We start from the raw sequence: 6,998 nt of genomic DNA on the forward strand, positions 1-6,998 counted from the left end.
ACTGCTTTTGGAAAATATCTTGCAGACAGACTGATAGGTGCAGATGGGAGGTTTCTCATCATCCAAAGTGTAATCAGAAAAACCAAGATTTTGCAGATAGGAGGTTTTGCTTATCAGCCATTGATATATATCTGCAACATGTTTTTTTTGTACATTGATGTCACAGAAACACATGCAGTCATAGGACAGTGAAAACAATTGGTGTTGTTGCTTTGACTGTGCTGCAGCACATTTAGATGTGGAACAATGAATGGCGGCTGGGTGGGCAGCGGTCACCAACGCAAGAGACACTGGTATCGAATCCGGCTGTCAGCGTTGCCTCCGGCTTGGCCGGCCGTCATACTGGCTCAATTGGCAGAGTCAGCGGGAGGGAAGCCGGTGGGGTGGTGTTCTGGTTGTTGTAAACAGACTCCTACAGGTCGGTCAGGGCGCCTGCACAGCGAGGGTAGGAGATGGTGAGGGTAGTGTGACCTCCCACGCGTTACACCTCACCAATGAGAGTCCGCGCTGGCAGGTGAAAAGATGCTGCTGGCGGTCTCCTATGTCTCGGAGGAAGCATCTGCTAGACTTCAGGGCTCCCTAGACCGACCAGTGGGGGGCACATGCGAGCAACGACCAGGAAGGGGAGGGGGGAATTAGCATAACGACTAAATTGGGATGGGAGAAAATCACAGAAAAACAGGAGAAAAAGTGGATACAAAAAAAAGATGTGGAACAATGACTGAGGTTAAAGTGCAGACTTTAATTTGAGCGTGTTAACTTCCATACCAGGTGAACCGTGGAGGAATTATAGCCCTTTTTATACATAGTCCCCCCCCCCATTTTAGGGGACCATACAAATTAACATTAATATAAATTGTCATTTAATATTCAATTGCAAATCCTTTTGCGATACATTTTTTAAAGGATACCCAACGCAATACATTGCTTTTGGCTTTTGGAAAATATCTTGCAGACAATCTGAATAGGTGTAGATAGGAGGTTTCTCATCTAAAGTGAAGTCAGAAAATCCAAAATTTTGCAGATAGGAGGTTTTGTGTATCAGCCGTATTGATCAGCATATCGATATATATATATATATAATAATATAATAATAACTGCAACATGTTATTTTTGTAGTAAAATAATTACATCATGATGTTTTCTGATTCAAATGTGATTCATTTTGTAACTTGTGCTTTCAATCATCACCAATCATCTCAGAGCCCCCCTGGTAGGTTTCTGAGACCCTCTTGTATTTTTTCTCCCCAGTTGAGAACTACTTTATATGGCTCTCAAAGTGCCTCCCAGTGCCTATTGTTGTGATATGTCACACACAATGATTTCAGCATTACAATTAATGGTCTGGTGGGAGTGGGGGTTGACTACCAGTATCACAGAGCGAGCTGTTACATATGTATGTGAAATATAGTATGATAGTATCAGTGGTGGTTCTAGACCCTTTTTAGGGGGGCTAAATGTAATATTAGCCCCCCTAAGATTGTAATTGTAATTAAAAAAAATTAAGTTTTATTCTTGTTTTATTATTATTATTACAGACAATTGGTCAACTATAAAAAAAAAAAAAAAAAAATCACTAACTAGTTTAGTAATAGTGCATTTGCCAGTGCTGATGGGCAACAAGACAAGTATGTTGAAACGTTAGCTAGCACTATATAAAATTACTGACTATTCTGACAGAGAACGTTGTCAAATTGGTCGGTGTTGGTGTAATCAGAGGTGCGTTGCTCATGGGACGGGGTTGCACGCCGGGCAACCAAGCTTTTGTGAGCAGAAGCGTGTGCACGGATGTGCGTGCACGCAAGAACACGCTGCACTCGACTCGTCGCGTGTACCTGGCTACCTTGCATAAGCATAACAATTCATGGCAATCACATTCACAGGTTTGGTGTGAACGGTGCTCTGCCTGAGTCAGGGCCTGTGTCGACCTGGGACGTTTTATGAGTTGTCAGCTCCTTTCTGTCATTCATTTCTTTTTTTTTAATCCACGTTTTCTCCCATTTTCTATATTTTTCTCCCATCCAAATTTCGTATCATCCAATTCAACCCTCCCCTGTCACAAACGCTGTTTCTTGCCTCCCACAAGCCGGCTGCAATGTGGACTAAGTCATACATAGCACAAGTCCCCTCCGGTACTTGAGGTAACAGCAGTCGCATCTTTTCACCTGCGCAGCTCGATCTCTCAGTGGCGAGGAGTAACGCGTGGGAGGCTCACGCTGCCCCCGACACTTCCTGATTCTACTGCGCAGGCGCACCAACCGACCTGTAGGAGTCGCTGTCCACAACGTCCGATCCCCACCCATCAGTTTCCCACCCCCTAATACGGCCAATGTGTATTAGTATGAACGACCAGCTAAACTGAAAGCAATGTGGAGCGCTGGGCTCGAACAGGCGAGCCTAGCGTCTCTGCATTCGTGGCGAGCGCCTTGCCCACTACGCCACGTAGCCGCCCTTCTGTCATTCATTTCTATGCTACAGACACGACAGGCGCGTTCCTTTTCCCAGCGTCGCGCCTCGCGTTTTAGTGCTCTCTGCGGCCAGCGTTTTGGGCGGAGCGCTCCCAGCGCCAACTTTTGGAGAGGAGTGCCGCTCATCAAGGTAACTTTTTCCGACGACCAATCAACATCGAGCAAGTGGGAGAGCCGCGGCAGTCGTGAGACTCAGGAAAACGCTCTGAGCTTTTTTTTTGCTTTTCAAAACGGTCCGTCTTGAAAAGAAAATCCCCGGTGGACACAAAGCCTCAGACCATCGTTCACACCAAACCTGAGGAATGCGCTGCACTCGACTGATGCGCCAACTCGCTAAGTACCCACCTGGCTACCTTGCATAACAATAGCTCAGGTTGTCAAGTGTGTTCAAATACGTTCTCGGATACATTCACACAAAACTTGTCAATGAAATGTGTTACATTCCATTCGTAGAGGCAATTAGGCATTGTCTTTAGTCTGTGCAAACGCAAGGGGAAATTAATGCGAATGCGCGGGAGCGCGAGCACGCGCCCAGGAGCGCGCGTGCACGTGGCGTCATTAAAACACTGCAGCCAGTCAGCCAATCAGCAACGCATGCCTGGGTGTAATAATAGTGTCAAAGAACATTAGCTAATGTTAGCTAGCTGATGCTATTCACTAGTTAGCTATCAAGCTAATGTCAGTTCAGCTAATGTTAGCTAGCTAGCCCAGCTAATCTGCTTGCTACAAAGGCTTATTGCTGCCACGCAAAATGAAAAAAAATTCGTTGCCTCAAAATAGTATTTTGTTACCTCAAAATGTATTTAGTTACCTCAAATTAATCAATTTTGGGCCTCAAAATAATATTTTGTGGCTTCAAAATAGAAAAATATTTTGTGGCCTCAAAATAGTTACCTCAAGTATTTTGTTCCCTGAGGCCTCAAAATAATATTTTGTGGCCTCAAAATAGTATTTTGTTCCCTCATGATTTGAACAAGCCTTCACTCACTGGAAATGTCTTTTTCCCATAGATGGATACAGGGGCGGACTGGGACACAAATTCAGCCCGGGACATTCAGACGCACCAGCCCACACACCGGCCCCGAAACCGGCCCACACAACGGCCGTTATGAAACACTCGTCCAGTATTAAACAACCCAAGGCTGTGGCTAAGGAGTCAACATCAGGGAGACCAAATCTACACCCCGCCCCTAGATGTGCACAGTGCACGCACACACACACACACACATATACCGTTACTTCCTGTCATTGGCATACGTTATTTTTTTTTTACTAACATCTTAGTGCCTCATTAGCCTAGGGATTAAGGATACATGAAGTATTAACTACACCATAATAATATTGAGGTTTTGATCCATAGAAAGGTCTGTGCTACACAATTTCAGTTAGATTAGATTTATTGTCCTTTAATTTTGCACTCATGACATTAGTTTGAGGATATAAAAAAATATATAATAAAGAATTTATAAAAGAAAAATAGAATTATTTTTTTTATTTAAATTTATACATTAAAAACGAAGGTTCGAGCGTCCGTTCGAAAAACCCTGACGAAGTTTGAATCACTTTATTCAAATTGAGGATTTAGTTTGAGGATATATAAAAAAAAAAATTATAAATGATTTTTTTCTAATTTTATTTTTTTAATTAAAAACGAAGGTTTGAACGTCCGTTCGAAGAACCCTGACGAAGTTTGAATCCCAAAAACAGGCTTCGGGGACAGCATTACCAAACATTATTTATATTATTCAAATGGCACTCAAACATCTTCCGTTGTGATGTCACAGTATGATATCATAATAGAACATTCTAGAACATTTGTGATGTCACAGTATGATGTCATAATCAAACATTCTAGAACATGTGTGTTCTATATATATTCAACAATTCTCTTAGGGAATTGGCTGAGGGGGCTGCGAGGGACAAGGCTGCGAGGGACAAGCCCAGGATAAGATAGCAGGGGGCAAGGTGGGTCCCGCGGAGGGGGGCTCAGACAGGAAGTAGCAGCAGTAGCTGCACTCCAATGGTCAATGTAGTTGATGACGGGGTCCAGTAGAAGAAGAAAAAGAAGGTGAAGAAGGAGAAGAAGGAGAAGAAGAAGAGCCCATAAAAAGAATTGCGGAGGGCAGTAATACGCCTCGATGCGTCTACTCTGCCGGAAATTCAAATAAGAAGAAGAAGAAGAAGTAGGGGAGAAGAGGGAGGGGGGATGTAAGGGGGTACCGGTCGAGGTTAGCGTAGAGCAGCTGGTGGAAGAGTTAAAGGGGGACGTGCGTAATGGCAGTTAAGAGTGCAGAAAGGATGAAGAGGGGAGCAGATAGGATAGTGACGGAGATGGTAGTGATTAAGTTTGAGGGTGGGGTTGTTCCTAGTGAGGTGTTTGTAGGGCGTAGGATGTTTAGGGTTAGGGAATTTGTTCAGAGTCCTCTTAGGTGTTATAGGTGCCAGGAGTTTGGCCATATAGCTATTACGTGTAGGAAGGGGCAGAGGTGTGCTAGGTGTGGCAGGGAACATAACTATTGGAAGTGTGGAGAGGGAGTGCAGCTGAAGTGTTGTAGTTGTGGTGGGGAGCATAGTGTAGCATTTAGGGGGTGTGAGGTGATGAAGAGGGAGGTCGTGGTTCAGAGAGTGAGAAGGGAGGGTAAGTTATCGTATGCTGAGGCGGCTAGCAGGGTAGGACAGGGAAGTCAAGATAGGGTGCAGGGGGTTGGAGAAGGGCACTTGGCAGAGAGGGTAGAGCAGGAGGATAGAGAGAGGGTAAGGGAGGAGAAATTTGGTATTGTGGCTTTCGTGGCAGGGGTAGTTAATGGTATGGCAGAGACTAAGGGTAGAACAGATAGGGTAAAGATGATTGTTAGGATAGCGGTTCAACATTTGGGAATGGAAGGTCTGAAATGGGAGGAGGTGGTCAGGGAATTGGATGAGGGGGTTGTGAGGGACCAAGCAGTCCAGGATAAGATCGCAGGGGGCAAGGAGTGTCTCGCAGAGGGGGTCTCAGACAGGAAGTAGCAGCATTACATGGACAATGTAGGGGATGACGGATTCCAGTAGACTGCGGGAAAAGAAGAAGAAGAAGAAGAGCTCATCAAAAGAACTGCGGAGGGCAGTAATACGCCACGATGCGTCTACACTGCCGGAAATTCAAAAGAAGAAGAAGAAGAAGAAGAAGATCTCATTGTGCATCTTGAAACCCTACTGAACAGTACTGAACAGATAGACTAAACAACATGTGTGAGAAGTGGGTTTTGAACACAGTCCAATCGCTGAACACAGGAGAGGAGAATGGAGCGTTTCAAGGGGTTTTAATGGTATTTCCCAAGCAGACAAGTATACATCAGGAATGTGCAACAGACAGGGATTAGAATGTTCTTGGGGGGTGAGGACAGGTGCACTCCTAGTGCAGCTGTGGGCAGAAGACACAGGTCTGTGTCGGGAGAGAGAGAGCAGGAACACTCCTTGTGCAGCATGAGATGTCCAGGCAGGAAGGTGCACTGGAACGGGGATCCTGGGCACAAGAGAGACAGGTTAGAGCAAGGAATAACCACAAGAGCAGGTTAGCAGGGCTTCAGGTCGAGACGTCGTACCTAGGTAGTGATACTAACACCACGACGACTTCTGGTCAGCGTTGTCCGGTAGAAGTAGGGTCCTCATCAACGGGGGATGGGATACAGCTGTGAGGAGTGAGGTGCCTGACAGCGTGTGAATCAGGGGGATGAAGTGCAGCTGGGCTGAGTGACGGGAGGTGAAGGGATGCTGGCCATATAAGGGCGTGAGGCTTCCGCCGTGGTGGAAGTGAGGATGAAGAGGGGTGCGTGGTGGATAGGAGGGAGGATGAAGAGGGGTGCATGGTGGATGTGAGGGGAAAAGGAGGGGGAGTGAAGTATGCTCATGCTGTGATTATGACAACATGATGGAAGTCTGCATTTCTCAATCAATGTGCCTTGCTGACCGTTTTGCTGTGGAAAGGTGAGTGTCCACAACGGCTAGCTAGCTGTTCTACTTGAATACTGAATGTTAATATTGAATCAGACAATATTGAATACTGAATGTTAATTCAGGTTGACAGGTGACATCATTTGACAGTTGACAGGGGTCTGGAAAGTTGATTTAATAGAAGAAAAAACACTAATTTAATCAGATTAATCACTTTATTCAAATTGAGGATTTAGTTTGAGGATATATATATACAAATTTAAACATTTTATTTAAAAAAAATGAGAATACGTTTTTTTTATTTAAATTTTTTTTATTAAAAACGAAGGTTCAAATGTCGGTTCGAAAAACCCTGACGAAGTTTGAATCACTTCATTCAAATTGAGGATTTAGTTTGAGGAAATAAAAAAGAAAAAGAAAAAAAGAATTTATATTTTTTTTTTCTTTTTTCAATTTTTTTATTAAAAACGAAGGTTTGAACGTCCGTTCGAAGAACCCTGACGTAGTTTGAATCCCAAAAACAGGCTTCGGGGACAGCCTTACCAAACATTATTTATATTATTCAAATGGTACTCAAAGTATGATGTCATAATAAAACAT

This window comes from Notolepis coatsorum (assembly GCF_963971535.1).
Source record: "Notolepis coatsorum genome assembly, chromosome: 13".
Classification (NCBI taxonomy): Eukaryota; Metazoa; Chordata; class Actinopteri; order Aulopiformes; family Paralepididae; genus Notolepis; species Notolepis coatsorum.